The sequence below is a fragment of the Mytilus galloprovincialis genome, chromosome 2 (assembly GCF_965363235.1).
Source record: "Mytilus galloprovincialis chromosome 2, xbMytGall1.hap1.1, whole genome shotgun sequence".
Lineage (NCBI taxonomy): Eukaryota > Metazoa > Mollusca > Bivalvia > Mytilida > Mytilidae > Mytilus > Mytilus galloprovincialis.
The window spans coordinates 61,556,569-61,574,931 of NC_134839.1; the positions used below are offsets into that span (position 1 = coordinate 61,556,569).

Consider the following 18,363-nt stretch of genomic DNA (forward strand, 5'->3'; position numbering starts at 1 on the left):
GATATATTATCAAAAAATATAATTCGATAAGATAACTTGAAATAAAACTCTCATAAAGGCATGTTTAAAAGTTTTCAAAAAGGCCAGATTACTCTCCGTCAGTATTCATGACCTAATTTGTTAAGATAATTGCATTTTTTAAATCTGTGTTTTATTTTTTTTTTCAAAGCGCGATAAAAAAAAAAAGGCTGGTTAACCGCCTCTTTTTTTGGATCGACCAATCTATCAAAGGAATTAATTACTCTCAGCAATTAATTTACAATAAGTGGTTAACACGCCTGTCAATTTAGATATGGAAAATCATGTAGTATGCGGTAGAAATGTTAAAAATGTGTGTAGAATATGTTTATAATGTGTTATAATCTTATTGAAAGATTTTGATAAATTTAAATTTAAAGATGCACGAAACTGGAAACGAGGTAATGAAATAGTCAACAAAATATATAGTTGAAAACAACCATAACAAAGAAACCTAGACCCCCTTTTTCTTTTAGTTACGTACATAAAACTTGACTGATTTGCAAAACTCAAATATCAAACAAAGACAAATCTTTGCTTTGTTTTCGGAAAATAAATAAAAGATATACACACAGCAACGATCATGACCATGACCTTTCCATGCTTACCCTCACATAGCCCCTTAATTGAAAACAATATAATCAGCTGTCTTTCATATAAGTAATTTGTCATAAAAATCATATGAAGGTTGTAAATGAACTTGTTAGATAGATCAAAGGGGTCAAATGGTGTCATGACTTATGGTGAACGTGATTCACTTGGCATATAAAAAAAAACCAAGAAGATCCGTGATCAAAATCTCTATTGATCTCTATTATTTTTAGTGTATATGGTAATTCATAATCTTAATTAATTGGAAATAAACTGATTTCTTTAACAATTGAACTACATGAAAATGTAAATAAAATCATTTGCTATAATATCAAACGATCTTTAGAGTTATTAAAAACGTTAAACAAGTTTGCTTTTGTATTTTTGCACTTATAATAGAGTCGGGTTCTTTTGTCCCCTCCCCCACTCCAAATTCAACTGATAGATAAAAGAAGATGTTGTATGAGTGCAAATGAGACAACTCTCCATCCAAGTCACAATTTATAAAAGTAAACCATTATAGGTTAAAGTACAGTCTTCAACACGGAGCCTTGGCTCACATCGAACAGCAAGCTATGAAAGGCTCCCAAAAATTACAAGTGAACAACCAAACGGGAAAACCAACGGTCTAATCTATATACAAAACGGGAAGCGAGAAACAATTATGAAACACATCAACAAACGACAACTATTGTGCAAACAATTGAAGCGGGTTTAAACGTTTTAATGGTACCAAACATTGAACCTGTTTCCAACGAACACCCAATCGTTGCTAAATTCATGTCAAAGATCACACCACCTCATTTCAAGTCAAAACATTTGTGGTCAAAAGTACGTAGTTTCACTGAATTAAGATAAGGAGAGATAGTGGCCAATGAGACCACTGTCCACCTGAGTCGAAATAACATGCTTCGTCTTTTCAGAGGTGACTCAAAAATCAAATCTGAGTATACAGACAGTTTTTATGATGGAAATTCTGACATGGACTGGTTAATTTTTAAAGATATATATACTAAGTGTACATATGTACTTATATGATTGATGGTATATGCTTTTATAATGTTCATCCAAAATTTTCAATCAATAATCTTAGGAATGAAAATCGGGACTGTGTAAGAGACTGCAACCCGACCAAAGAGCAGAGAACAGTCAACAATGGGTCTTCAACACAGCGAAAAATCCCGCATCCGGAGACGTGTACTAAAATATATATATACAGTGAAAATATACGTCACACTAAACTGTTCATTTTCAATTAATGAGTACTATAAAGTAGATCATAACTGAAAATATGTTACGACGAAGATGAGTACTACAATTTAGCAAGTAAACACTAAAAAATCAATCTTAAAATTTAGTAAATTAATCTTTGATGTTAAAAATATTAATCTACTTCTACAGAGCTAATGTTTACTGTGTTAATTTGTACGTATCATGCCCAACTTGTAATAAAATGAACTTACATACTTCCTAAACTTTGAATTTAGATGCGACAGTTAATACAGAAGAAATTACAAAAAACATAGCCGAAAATACAAACCATATGTATATGTCGTCACGCTCAATCATAAATCGTTCATTTATTTTATTTTTTAGTGTCATTAGGATATTTTTAATACAAAGTTGACTCCATAAATACATTACTACATGTTTAATTTAACAACTATATCATACACGTTACGTTTATTGTTAAGAACCCTTTATTCCATAATAAATTGTATATAAATATAAATTTAAGACAAAGCTAATGTTTCTGAGTTTTTTCATTTGTTTTGTTTCGTTGTTGTCTCATTGACATTTAACCCCACTTCTTTTATTCATACGTACGTATGACGCAAACCTTAACGCCACCAAATTACAAATGAGAGAAATCTTGATAAGTTATACGTCTCTCTAACATCTTTCCATTTAGTGATTCTTTTTTTTTTCTAATTTATCTGTATTTTATCTAGTATATGTTCAAGTTCAAGTTTTAATGTGTTATAAGTTGTAACTACAAGTTGACTACAATAAAAATGTGTCTGTCTACAATCTAACATGAATATAAAGAGCCCTTAAAATTGACATGAATTAGTGATTTACGAATTAAAATCGGAATATGGAATTGAATGTCACAATAGACAAATTGAAACTGAAAACAGTAGATCCGTGTTACTTCAAATGGCTTGAGACCAGGTATTGAGGCATGTTAAAAAAATAATATATATGACAAGTCTTCTTCATAGTTGAACATCATCTTATCTAAAACATTGTAAAGCCAATCCTTTTCTGTTTTTATGAATAAATATTTATATTACTATTGTTGTTAAAATATGTGTTGGTTACGTCAATGTTGTGTTGTGTTGTGTTGTGCTTTATTGTTTATTTAGTTTTTGACATCCACAAGAAAACCAAGAAAACAAGAATGATGATCTATCTTTTCCGTGTAAGAGTGTACGGGCATAACCTATATACCCTTAATTGTTAACATTGAAAAAGATCGTTTTCGATTCGAGACATGCTTTTGTCTAATTTTTCGAATTAATATTTATTTTACTCTTATCATAACTTTTTAAGCGTCCAATGAAAATGGTCCAAATCATAACCAAGCATTTATATTGGTTTAGATATAATATGTCAATTTGAATTAAAAGTTCATTCGAGTGAGAAATAGCTAGATCTTTAAAACGAAATAAATAAATACAGTAATGAAAACAAAACGGAACTGATACCCGTCTTTTGGTAATCTTAAAATCAATAGTTGATGAAAGCTATAATTTTTTATTTAATATGTAAACGACGGTTGTTGATATCATCCAAAAGTTGGAGATTAATTTGTAAGAATAAAAAGCTTAAATTTGCCTTGAAAGATTATACAAATGCATGATCTATACATGTACACCTCAGCCAATCGTCCATATGATACAATAAATAATGTCTTCTTTTGAAATTTAATACAATGATTTATATTTTTTATTAGAGTAAAATCGTAACTTGACCTTACATTTGAAAAATAGTAGTAGATGAAGTATTGAAACCTGAAAAGGCGTGCATGTTAAAAAAACATAATAAAAATGCAAGATACTCGTTTTCAATCGAAATTTCCCCTATCCTACAAGTTATGATAGTGACCAAACAATTATAATAGCAGTTTGACGGGATTTGCACCTTTTGCCATTTGATATTGGATTAAATAAATATGTGAATATTTCGGAAACATTTCATATTTTGCAAATCGAACTCTTTCCGAGTTTTTTGTGAAAATTGAGAAGAATCGGAAAACAGTTTTCTATAATGTTTTGCAAACAATGCATTTATTACTTTCTGCACTTTCTCTTCCAAATACATGGTAGATCCGTCAGTTTTACAAACAATTAACAAGGAATATTAAGGTTGAAAAAATGTTCAAAGTGAAGTTTTTCTCACCTTTTTTTCTAAATAAATGATTTATTAATAGCGATGTTTTGTGAATGCCAAGTACAATTTGTTACAGTAAAGTATTATAATGACTACATTATTACTATATTATATGACATTATCATTGTCACCCAAGGCCAATGTCCAGTACATGGTCATTGTTTCTATTTATTTACTTATTAAACAGATGAGTGACCATCAATAGCCTTTTTTATATTTTTTGTGAATGATTTCTCAAACATTGCAGAAGTTTTATTTTCCGGCGTTTGACTGTATTTTGATATTTAAGTACTTAATAAAATTGTATGTGCGTTATGAGAGGGATACATTAACCTTAAATCTTGAGCTATCATATTAACATGGTGTTACATGTAATATATTACGTTTATGACGAACGAAACATGATTTCAATCACGGTGAAATTTTGGCATATGAAAAAAAACTTAAAAGCATTAATTTGGAAACCTAAAATAGTTAAAAAAAAAATATGCGCCAACCTAATTACATAAAGTTCAGTTAAATATGTGATATAACGGTGAAAACAACACACAAAAATGGATTTATTATCATATATCAAACTATAGAGTGTATTTCGTGTAGTTACCACCACATAAGGTATTTATAACAACAAAATAATGAAGAATAAATTATATGAACTGGCGGAGGACATTTAAGCGTATTGAAAGGACATTTTAGCGAAACAAATCGGACGTTTTAGCGCCTAAGTAATACCCATTTTAGCGCAAGATTACCCACTTGAGCGAAAATTGAAATAATCATTTGCTTATTTTAGTGATATGAACATCTTATAAGAGAATATCGAAGGTAAACAATCGCTTGAATAACATGTAACTAAGGTTGCAAGGCTGAATCAATTTCATAAAACTATAACATTCTGAACCGTTTACAAATTTACAAATATGTTGCGTCTACATGTATATATATTGCCTTTTCCCTTGTTATAAATAATTTCATTAAAATTTCAAAAAAGTGAACATACTGAGTTAATTATACATGTATTACTATCTATTAATTAATTAAACAATGTCATGTAGACTTACCTGTCAGCCTTCTTCTGTGTTTCCTTATTTTTAACCGACGTCAGTTAGAGATGTTATTTTTAAATGATTTTTAAACTCTGCAATGCCTTTGTTCTGCAGCGCATAATTAGGTTCCGGAATCGGGAATGTTTCTATCTCCATGAATCCGGGTTCGACTCCATCTTGATTAAAGTGACATAAGTATTGACAGGGATCGTATACTACGGAAATAATTTTACCTGTAAAAGGTGAACAAAGGTAAAACTTAGTTAATGACTATGTTTATGACTTGTAGATAGTTATAATGGCAATTTACTGTATAATGTTGAAGAGGAAACATTTTTCATCCGTTGAATATTAACGATTCTGATTGGATATTTGTTGATAATAAATAAATAACAGATTATTTTTGTAGTTTGAATTTCATTTTCAATTTACTACGTTTAATTATAAATCCATAAGAAAATTGTAATAAGTTCTTCAATTGCAGTGTTGAAATTGGGGATATTTAACTTTTATGTCCTACCATCTATCTAATAGGCACCCGACATAAGAAAGGATAACTTTTTTGTTGGGCTTTGCATATCTAATCGTCTACCAATATATCGTATTTAGAAAAATATTAATAGCATATAAGCAAATATGAAATTCAACCTTTCCTTGTGAAGGAATTTAACTTAATAAATGGTACATGGAAAGACTAAAGTGTTCTAATATGTAGTTTAATTTCTTATACATTTCAAAACTATTCCTTCACTTAAAGGGCTCATGGATTATATTGAATTGATGAGGGCCCTCATGGGGTTTTTGATTATGTGATTACTTGGCCGTTTTTTTAATGATTATTTGATTATTAAGCCAAATATTTCATGATTATTTGATTACCTAGGACTGTATTTTTAGTTTATGATTATTTGATTACTAAAGATAAGCAAATATTTAATGATTATGTGATTATATTGGCAAAAAAATGGTGATTATGTGATTACTAGGACCCCCCCATGAGGGGCCTCATTGATATTGTTCTAATCAGCGTTCCTTCGTGGTTAAAAACTTATGTAACGGTTTTGCATTTTCCCGAATATATCAATAAAATAAGAATGGTTTCTTATCGTCCAGCGACAAATATGCTAGCTCACAAGATATGCTATTTCGTTGGAAGGCGTTAGCCGGTATAATCCTTCTTCATTTTAAAAGGACAATTGCGAAGTTTTGTGTTTTTGTGCTTTTCAAATATTTTGAGCATCTGATAATATTTTAGTTGCCCTTTTAAGCCCCTTTGCTTGCACAGCGCTATGTATCGATCTCACAATGGTACATTCAATTTTGCCTCTGATTGTTGTGAACGAAAGAGGACCCAGACAATTTTCTTTGTTGTTTGCTTGGAACAGAAATCGATCATCAATCAAGGCAAAATTATTGAGTTTGCACGTCAAAGAAAAATTTCTGATTGAAGAATTTTTAAGATATTAAAAAACACTAAATATTTTCGGCAAAACAATCATGGTACCACACACTACAAATGACGCAATACATTTTACTGGTGCTTTCAAGTTAGGTCAAGATTAGGTCAAAGCAAGCTAACTAGATTTATTCCTAAATACTTTCCATGGTCATGTTCAGTTGCAGGTTTTTGAGACTTGTGAAGAGCGGATTAAACCATTTTGATATTAAATAGCAAATTATTATATATTAATTTACTAGTAAACCTTTAAATTCAGGATACTAACATATACGGATTGTAGATCTTATCTAATATTTTGATCATTTTCAAGTATATGTTGACATAGTTTACGCCTATTCGTAAAAAACAAATTTCATGGACATCCTAAACGAGCTAAACGGAAATATAGAAAATTAGATAATAACATGACGGGAAATGCAAGAGCCAATTGAAGACATTCTCTAATCTGCTAAAGAATCAACCATCCCGAATCCAGAGCAAATTTAGCTAAAGGTTATTCTTACTTAAAAATTTGTAAAAATTAAAATTAAGAATTTAAAGATTAAAACTAATCTGTTTATGTATTTAAGGTAAACTTAATTCATAATGGTTATGCATTTTTTTGTACCGGAATCGAATAAGAATAAAGAAATACAACTAATTTTACCGATGAGAGGCTTGTTAAGTCACGTCAACACTTTTAAAAGAGATTTTGTATTGCTGTGTTGATCTTTTGCTGTCCATAGTTTCTGCCAGTGTCTATCATGGCTATCATTGTATTCAAGATAATACAGGGAAACTCACACCCATACAAAGTCATTAAGTGGTTTCAGTCATAATTGGAACGTTTGTAAGCCTTATATTTCTGTTTATAGAGTTGCTGGTTATTGTTTTTCTATAAAATTAAGAATGGAAATGGGAAATAAGTCAAAGAAATAACAAACCGACCAAAGAGCAGACAAACGCAGAAGGCCACCAATTGGTCTTCAATGGACGTCATACTAAACTCCGAAATACACACAAGAAAACTAAAATTTTAAATCATACAAGACTAACAAAGGCCAGAGACTCTTAACTTGGGACAGGCGCAGAAATGCGGCGGGGTTAAACATGTTTTTTTACGATCTCAACCGCTCCTCCTATATCTCTAGCTAATGTAGAAAAACAAACACACTCCAATACGCACAGTAAAACTCAGTTCAAAATAAGTCCGGGTCCGATGTCAGAATAGCTAACAAAAGAAACGTCTATTGATGTTTTTATAAAATTGTTTAAAATTTCACAGCGGTTTTATACTTTTACTTTAATCATCCCTTATTTTTATTAACTATGTATTTGTTCTTTCATTGTTTGTATTTGTGTTACTACGTTTTTCGATTGAGTTAAGTCATTCCAATTGATATCTTATAGTGTGTCTTTCTATGTTGTGATTTTAACTATTGTTTCAGAAAAGGGAGAAGGTTTGATACCATTAAAACGTTTAATCCCGCCAGCTGCAAATCTAAGTCAGGAATCTGATGTTCATTGGTTGTCGTCTGTTTTTGTGGTTCATAAGTGTTTCTCGTATATCGTTTTTATATGGTTTTCCCGTTTGAATGGTTTTACACTAGTAATTTGTGGGACTCTTTATAGCTTGCTGTTCGGTGTGAGCCAAAGCTCCGTGCTGAAGGCCGTACCTTGAAGGCCGTACCTTGACCTATAATGATTAACTTTTAAAAATTGTTACTTGGATGGAGAGTTGTCTCATTGGCACTCATACCAATTCTTCCAATATCTAATTTAAGATAATATTAGTATGCTAAAACGCTAAAATTTGAAAAAAAAACATCTTTGCAAGTGAGCAAAAAGAGTCGATTAATGGTTTCAACTATATAAAAATTATTATGGATATTGTTGATGTTTAAAGTTTGTGTCTTACTGTGTTGGTTATTTTATGTTGACTTTTTGATAGAAATGGAAAGTTTACAATGGTATAAATTCTAAAGAGTTTTACTCTTATCAGATTTATCAATCCATGGCATGTATATGAATTTTTTTCAAGATAAAAGCCAGTTACTTGTATTTTAGCTTTATGTCAATGTTGAAAAGAAAAATATTCTCCGAGACGGACAACGTTGTTAATATATAACACAAGTACGCAAGGTGCGCTCGGTCCAAAATTACGGTTTCAGGTTTATAATTTTTTAAAAACATTAGATCATATTAAAAATCCCAATTCTGGTAATTTCATGGCCAGTATTTTAAAGAAAACTTATTGAATAATTTAGACTTTTAAAGTGATGATATTATATTTTGATAATTTTTGAACAGGTGTGTTTGTATGTAATTTTTAAATTTGCTTAAATGGCGATTTTTTTTTATTTTCTTCTAACGACCGTATAAGCAGATTATTAGTTTCTTTCGGTATTTTAAACTTATGAACCAGGAAGACTATAAGATGAAACATCATACATTTCTCTGAATTCGTTAAACTTGAAAAAACAGATGTCAGTAATAGTCAATCATCCACCTACGTTGAAATGAAGAAATAAAGTTATGCAGTGCAAAGTCAATGTTAAAGATTTTATGGATTTCAAATTCAAGGTATAAATTGTCATAAAAGTATAAAACAAATAGCATAAATACATGCATGTAGTGCATACATTTAAAACAGTACTTAAATTTAATCAATGTAATGTATTATAGATTTTCAAACTTCCTAGTTTCGTGTATGAAGAGTTTCTACGTATTCAATTCACATATAGCCAGCTAATCAGTATGGGGTTTTCTCATTGTAGAAGACCGTACGACGACCTATTATTGCTTATGTATTGGATGGATCGTTGACTTATTGGCACACATACCACATCTTCTAATAACTAATAAAAACAAATGAGCATATTATACAGAATTCTCTTAGTTAGTATTAAAGTTTAAGTATAAAGATGCATTTTTTCACTACTGTATAAGGGATAAAATTGAGAATGGAAATGGGGAATGTGTCAAAAAGTCAACAACCCGACCATAGAGCAGACAACCGCCGAAAGCCACAAATGGATCTTCAATGCAACGAGAAACTCCCGCATCCGGAGGCGTCTTTCGGTTGTCCCCTAAACAAATATATATACTAGTTCAGTGATAATGGACGTCATACTTAATTCCAAATTATACACAAGAAACTAAAATTAAAAATCATCCAAGACTAGCAAAGGCCAGAGGCTCCTGACTTGGGACAGGCGCAAACATGTGGAGGGGTTAAACATGTTATATTTTTTAGATCTCAATGCCTAGATGCATTTTTGTTATTTTTGTTGGTTACTGGTTCATTGCCGCATTTTATCCATGGCCATTCGTGTTCTAATTATATATTCTATAGAATTTAAAATGACTCATAATCTAGATGTCAATGCAATTTTGATACAAGAAATTGGATGTGTATATATATATATATAAAAAGTAACACTAAGCATTCAAGTTATAGAAATGTTGTGATCAGAATATCATATGTCTCTGTTGTGATGTTAGAGATACAACCCAAGGTTGAGTAATAGTTAAACAAACCTTTGTTATACATGTACCTAACGACACAAAGTCTGCGAAACGTGACTGCATAGATTCCCTAACTGCAACGACATGCGCTTTTTCAAGTTTAAGGACGAAAACATAGGTATTTAGTAGAAAGCAATTGTAAATATATTTTGAATAGATGTCAGTAACTGCGAGTACTCCCGTTTCTCTACTTATGTCCGAATTGTTGGGATGTACAAGTACCCGGCCACGTCCACTCTGTGTATTCGTTAGATGAGTATACCTTTTTTCTAGTCCAGCCCTGGCCTCAGTGACAACAAAAAAAAAAAAAAAAAAAAAAAAAGAGTCACTGAGGCCAGGGCTGGACTAACCTTTTTTCAACTGATATGTATAGTTCGTTCTTATGCTGTAGTGTAACATCACTGTCCCGGGTAAGGGAGGTTTTGAATCCCGGTAACATGTTTTATTCCGGCACATTCTATATGTATGTGCCTGTCCTAAAGAGCCTGTAATTCAGTGGTTGACGTTTGTTGCTGTTACATATTTGTTTTACATTTATCATTTCAGGACCTTATAAAGCTGACAATGCGGAAGGGGCTTTGTTTAATGCTGAAGACCGTACGGTTACCTATAGTTGTTAATTTCTGTGTTATTTGGTCTCTTGTTTAGAGTTGTGTCATAGGCACATACCACATGTTTTAATTTTTGTTATGTAATATGTATTTAGAAGGTATATCACTTATCAGAAAGAGAACTTTACATTCTTTTAGTAGCATATATAGCAGGTTAATTTTATTGAGCATATTGGACATGCACAAACGAAGAGACCCAACCTTTCTGTATTACATAGAAATGATTTAAGAGGGGGCGGCATTACCTTTTTATGTTAACATGTTTTTTGCCTTTTTCAAGGTGTTGTTAACTGTTATCTGAAATACATTTAAACTGTTAACTATTTCCAACCGACTGTGTTAACTGTTATCAGCATTTTTGCATTTGTTGCTAACTGTTTTTGCCAAAATTGAGGTTTTGTTAACATGTTAACAAACCCCCAATTGCCCCCCCCCCCCCTCATTCAAGGTCGAATTAATACATATATCGTAGGCATTCGCATGTTATTCGCAACTGTACGTATGGCCATGAACATATTTTTTTTATATGGCCATTTTTATAGCAGTTTAAAAGTTCCCAAAAATAGTCATAAATAATATAAATTTGACATAAATAAAACATCCATATTCATAATTATTTTTGCAATCGTATGTAATACAAGAAAACGAATTGGTATAAGAAACATTGAACTTTTGTGTATGTAAAAGTTCAAAACAACACGACTTGTTTTCATCAAAACTTCATTATTCTTAGTTTTGCGATAGGTAGCCTCTTTTAAATTATTTAATCCCTAAGGATGACAAGGGAGCAGAATTATGTATACTACATGTCTGTGAAATTCTTGCCAAAGTGGGGTGTTAGTTTAACTGTGCGGGATGTACGAGTACGCAGCCACGTCGGGTTAGAATGAGTATATTACATGTAAATTCGATGTCGAATTAAGAAAGTGTGCAACGCTCTCTGCAAATTAAGAACCCTTGTAACAACTCATTGAGGGGTCCGTATGTGGAATGTTGCAAGTCAATTTTTCTGTCCCTATGAAATTTATAACTCAGTTTCCATTGACAGTAGAAATTTTCCGAAACCTTCATCTAGTTATCTCATAATGCCTTTACTACAGAACCAGCCTATTGTATTTATTCATTTTACTGTTTATTTGTTCTTGTTATGAATACCGGTATACATGACATATTTGTCATTGTAAAAAGCAGCCAAAATCAACCAATCAACCAAATTATGGATATTAGAAGATGTGGTATGAGTGCCAATGAGACAACTCTCTGTCCAAGTCTCAATTTATAAAAGAAAACCATTAGGTCAAAATACGGTCTACAACACAGAACATCCATCCATCCATCCATAATATATATATCTTTATATATAACTCGTCTAAACATCAACCCAACAATGTTAGATCTGTAAATTTGCTTTCGCAAATTTTTTGGTTCTTCCCTCGCCGGGATTCGAACCCATGCTACTGTGATATCTTGACACCAAATCGCCTGCACTGCAGCCGTCCCGCTAGACCACACGACCACCTGGGCTCGCTGGCCGTGTGTTACCTTTCCACGTCAGTTTTAATCTAGCGGCGTACTGCAGTACATGATATATAAGGCATGAAGATGTTATTGTTACAGATCAGCTAAATTATCTATAGTAAAGGATCCTACAAATTAATGTAAGATACAGTCACAGAAAATAATTATATTTATAAGTACGTCTGAGTCAGTATATAGTCTATATATATATATATATCCTTTACTATAGATAATTTAGCTGATCTGTAAAAATAACATCTGCATGCCTTATATATCATGTACTGTAGTACGACGCTAGATTAAAACTGACGTGGAAAGGTAACACCCGGCCACCGAAAGCTTCATTTTGAAGCCCAGGGTGGTCGTGAGGTCTAACGCGCCGGCTACAGTGAAGGCGATTTGGTGTCACGATATCTTATTAGCATGGGTTCGAATCAGAGGGAAGAAAAAAAAATTGCGAAAGAAAATTAACAGATCTAACATTGTTGGGTTGATGTTTAGACGAGTTATATATATATATTATATATAAAATAAGAAACGAAAAACGAAAAACACTTATAAACCACATCAACAAACGACAACTACTGAACATCAGATACCTGACTTAGGACAGGTGCAAACAACTGCAGCGGGTTTAAACGTTTTAATGGTACCCTTATTTGAAACAATAGTGTAACATCACAACATAGTAAGGCACACTATAAAATATCAATTAAAATGTTCTTATTTGTTGAAAACTGAAAACTGAAACGAATCTACCTAAAGATAAGAAACATTTTTATTTGGAAAAACTTTTAGGAATTTTTGGTCCTCAACGCTTCTCAACTTCATACATTCCTTTTAATATTTGGTCTTTTTAACTCTTTTAGATTCGACCGTCACTGATGATGAGTCTTTTGTAGCCTATGGTCTAATATTTTACAACACTCAAGTTAAACATTTATAACAATATACTATTATAATGAATAAACTGTACTGAAGTCATAATTCCTCCAATCGACGAGTAAAGATGGCTTATATCTGATAATAGTACTATCATTACCTCACCACCCAATCAAAATCCATTAGCAGCACACTCACATGTATCATTACATGTAGTAAACAACAACATGATGTGTTCGGTCACCTTTAATAAGTTTATGATTAATTAAGAAAATATAAGATGTACGACATAAAAAAAATATAACAACATACATGTATGATTAATGCAATACTTTTAATTTAAACACGCGTACCAGTTGACAGAAAATAAAGTGCGTCTCTCTGGAAAGTCTCAGAACTTTTATACTTCCCATGCAACATATATAACAATGCAGATATGTTTCAAAGCATTATACATTGCAAGTAATATTTTTGAATTTGATTGACTCTTCGCTTACGACGACAAACCTGTTTAAAGTGCAGTACGATTATAAGAATGACGGGTTTATTCCTTGAATGCCAACATCCTTTGATCTACCGACAATTTACCTGTAAAATTATGTTGGCGTTCGAGGAATAGGTGCAAGTAGTTATCACAACAAAAGTGCATGCTTATCAAAACAATTATACTAATTAAACAGAAAGGTATATTCCAGGTAGCTAAATCACATTCATGTTTGTAAAGTTGTTGAAAATCATTTTTTGCTGTAACTTTGGCGTTCCAGGAATAGATAACATATAAAATGTTGGCATTTGAGGAAGACACCGAATGACGCAACTCCTTTTTTTTTAAAATTTAAATCGTCACGTGATTTTGATTTAAACACATGATGAATGTGATGAGTTTTCAAACATTCAATGACAAAGTAATCAGATTTTAATTACAATACATGTACTTCTTGCTTCTACAATCTGTCTTGTAGCAGTTTAAGATAGAAACAAAACAAATTCTTAGTTTATTACACTTAGTTTAAAATCTGTTCCATATGCAGTTATAAAGAGGTAGACGATACCAAGGGGACATTCATAAGTCGAACTAAAAAACAATGACAAAAATACCCACAAATGATGAAAAATGAAAAAGTCAACAAAAAACTGCATGGAAAACTAAAGACTGAGCAACACGAACCCCACAAAAACAAACAGAGGATGAACTCAGGTTCTCCGGAAGGGTAAACCGTTCCTGCACATCTTGCAACTTTCATAGAGTGTGCTAAGCGAAGCCAGATGTAGCTGAATGAAAGATATTTTAATTTAGGGATGTGTTTCTGTTTGTCTGACACTGCAGTGATAAACAATTACATTATTATCTTACAATTTCGTCAACAAAAATTTATAGCTTGCTATACAGTATGGGTTTTGCTCATTTATGAAGGCCGTACAACGACCTATAGATGTTTACTTTAACATTATTTGGTCTCTGGTAGAAAGTTTTCTTATGTTCAATCTTTATAGGATCGATCTACTGTTTTACTATCATGTCACACCGAGTTGTGAGTTGAACCCCGCACGAGGTATGGCAGTTTTCCTACCGGAAGTCGATTGTTTAAAATAGCTTAGTCACTACGATGTAATACATGTATCTGTATGATTTGAACATTCTTACTACTTACAATTATCTGATTCTCTATCTATAATGAACTTGGCCCATTAGTTACAGGGGAAAATATTTTGTTAAAATTTACAATAATTTACACAATTTATGAAAATTGTTAAAAATTGACTATAAAGGGCAATAACTCCTTAAGGAGTCAACTGACCATTTTGGTCATGTTGACCTTTTTGTAGATCTTACTTTGCTGAACATTGTTGATGTTTACATTTTATCTCTATCTATAATAATATTCAAGATAATAACCAAAAACGGCAAAATGTCCTTAAAAATTACAAATTAAGGGGCAATAACCCAACAACCGTTGTCCAATTCATCTGAAAATGTCAGGGCAGATAGATCTTGACTTGATAAACAATTTAATCTAGTCAGATTTGCTCTAAATGCTTTGGTTTCAGAGTTATAAGCCAAAATCTACATTTTATCCATATGTTCTATTTTTAGCCATGGCGGCCATCTTGGTTGGCTGGCTGGGTCACCACACACATTTATAAAAGTAGATACCCCAACGATGATTGTGGCCAAGTTTGGTTAAATTTGGCCCAGAAGTTTCAGAGGAGAAGATTTTTGTAAAAGTTAACGCCGAAAGACGACGACGACGACGACGGACGACTGACGACAAGTGATGAGAAAAGCTCACTTGGCCCTTTGGGCCAGGTAAGCTAATAAAAAGAAGACCCGTTTTGCAGAAACGTTTTCTACAGCGTTATATTTTGCACGTAATATTTTTAAATTTGATTACGATTACCTGTTAAAAGTGCAATACGATAATAGAATGACCCTATAATTTCAAGAGAAAAATAACTTAAATGAGTTCTAAATTTATTTCACCTACGTTTTGAATATGCAGTATGTGTATTTAAAAAAAATGGCCGACGATACCAATATTCACTAGAAGAAGAAAAACTGATAACCCCATAGCAAAATAAGTCACACACGAAAAACGACAACAATGATCGGGTCCACAAAACACTGTATAGAAAACTGAAAACAGAGCAAATATGTTTTACCAATTTCTTATCGTACATTGCTTGGATTCCATTTATGGTATATAAAAGAGAAGGATATCACAGACAAATCAAAACTCATATATCAAAACGAAGACAAAGTCAAAGACGAATCCATTAAACATTAGACAGGAAACTTGAAATTTAAAAGCAGCAGAAAAACAACAACAAATATGAACTCGGATGTTCTTGAAGAATGCATCACAGCTAAGGAGCCGAAACACCATGAGGTATCGGTATCGTTTGCTGGCGATGGTCATGACTACGCCAGCGATGACGTAAATAGTTGAAAGCATTAGTTTTATCCATCGCAATCATGAAACTACTGGAATGAATTCACGGAATAATTTTACCATTATTTATGTCGCAGTGCAAAACCTAAAATAACAAAAACACAAAAAAAAAATTTCATGACGGAAAGCCCCTTAACAAAAATTCAAAATAAAAATCTCAAACATATAAAACAAAAATATAATTACCGAAAAACCTAGTTTTATAATTTAGGTCTCTTGATGAAAAAGTTATTGGTGATTAATAAGACAACTGAACTTATGAGGGGAATATAATTATCATTTCTTATTTTAGTTACATATCATGTGTCATCATGAACATTTTTTGTTTTAAGTTTGATTATTTCTTAGAAAGTAGTTTACAAGTATAAAATTGATGTGAAATGAAAAAAAATCACGATCTTGTACATTTGTTGTAAAACAAGATTTTTATACTTGTCGAGACGTTACATGATTAACATAACGAAAACTATAACCTTCGATCTATATCTGTAAGTAATATCATAACAAGAACAAATTTTAAAAATCAAATGTACAGATACATAGATTGATATTATTTAAATTATGAATCATATTTGTGAAATACACATATATATATACAACTCGTCTAAACTTCAACCCAACAATGTTAGATCTGTAAATTTATTTCGCAAATTTTTGTTCTTCCCTCGCCGGGATTCGAACCCATGCTACTGAGATATCGTGACACCTAATCGCCTGCACTGCAGCCGTCCCGCTAGACCACACGACCACATTGGCTTCACAAAAATAAAGCTTTCGGTGGTCGTGTTTTACCTTTCCTCGTCAGTTGTAATCTAGCGTCGTACTACAGTACATGATATATAAGGCATAGAGATGTTATTGTTACAGATCAGCTCAATTGTCTATAGTAAAGGATCCTACAAATTCATGCAAGATACAGTCACAGAAAATAATTATACTTATAAGTACGTCTGAGTCAGTGACAACTCTACAACTATATATATTTTTTTATAGTGCAACCTGATATAACATTTTTTACATACATTAATACAAAGTAAATCAGCCAGTCTTCAAAAGCTTACGAAGCACTGTCAGTTAATATATATACTCTGTTATATTTCAATACATAATAAAATTGTTAAATGGAAATGGGGAATGTGTCAAAGAGACAGCAACCCGACCATAGAGAAGACAAAAACAGAAGCTACATGTAAGAGAAGGTTGATCTAATGATCACAGATTGAGATGCCTGTACCTACATGTGAATTTATGAAAAAAAAGGGTTTTTTTTTGTGTCGGGATGTATAAGTACCGGGCCACGTCAACTTGTATTTTTGTCCATCTGATGATTTAAGCATTTTTCAACTGATTTTTATAGTTCGTTCTTGTGTTGTACTGTTATACCACTGTCCCAGGTTAGGGGGAGGGTTGGGATCCCGCTAACATGTTTAACCCCGCCACATTATTTATGTATGTGCCTGTCCCAAGTCAGGAGCCTGTAATTCAGTGGTTGTCGTTTGTTTATTTGTTAAATATTTGTTTTTTTGTTCATTTTTTTTACATAAATAAGGCCGTTAGTTTTCTCGTTTGAATTGTTTACATTGTCTTATGGGGCTTTTTATAGCTCACTATGCGGTATGGGCTTTGCTCATTGTTGAAGGTGACCTATAGTTGTTAATGTCTGTGTCATTTTGGTCTTTTGTGGATAGTTGTCTCATTGGCAATCATATCACATCTTCTTTTTTATATTTGTACAGAATAGTATATATTTGCTTTAAAAATCCACAAAATGCTTGCAGCCTTGTTGAATCAAAGTCCATAACCAATTGAGTTCCTACTTTAGTTTAAGTACCATTCTTTAATTCAATAACTAAAATATACAGTATGTACATATCATTTTAAATATTTCAAATACTGAAGGGACAGGGAAGATGTTCTTTCGGCAAATAATACTCCATCAACAAAAACAAACAATGTACGAACCTTCAGATGGTAGAAGATCAAATGCTGGGAAAGGCAAATACATCAAGATTTAGGGGAGCATCAGTACCAGAATACCCTAGACAGAAATAAACTATAATACTAAAAATTCGGTGTCGTGGCAATAATTTTAAAAGTTTTAGAAATAGCCAAATCATTATAAGTTTCTCCTAACTATGCAACAGGTATGTTTTATGATGTTTTTGGAATCCAACCAATGGAAAACTGCAAAAACATCTGAACATTTTGAAGTTATGTGACGGCTTTATCAATCAAAGTCACAAGTAAAATAATTTATGCAGTTTCAGGTTGACATCCATGTAAATTGTATGCTCATGAAATGTGTACGAGTATTTTTGCTCTTTTTTTGTTGTTGTGAAAAAAGCCACTGCATTCAATTTGAAGTTAAAAATACTCTGACTGAA

At 32.1% G+C, this 18,363-nt stretch overlaps 1 protein-coding gene across 2 annotated transcripts in view; it reads right to left on the reverse strand.

Annotated features, from left to right (window-relative positions):
* Positions 1-5,299, reverse strand: part of LOC143064041 (dual oxidase 1-like) — an 82,181-nt gene extending 76,882 nt beyond the window's left edge. For both annotated transcript variants that reach the window (XM_076236546.1, XM_076236545.1), the window contains exon 1: positions 5,067-5,299. The gene's annotated coding sequence lies outside the window, so the exon portion shown is untranslated. The remainder of the gene's footprint in view (positions 1-5,066) is intronic.
* Positions 5,300-18,363: the final 13,064 nt, after the last annotated feature.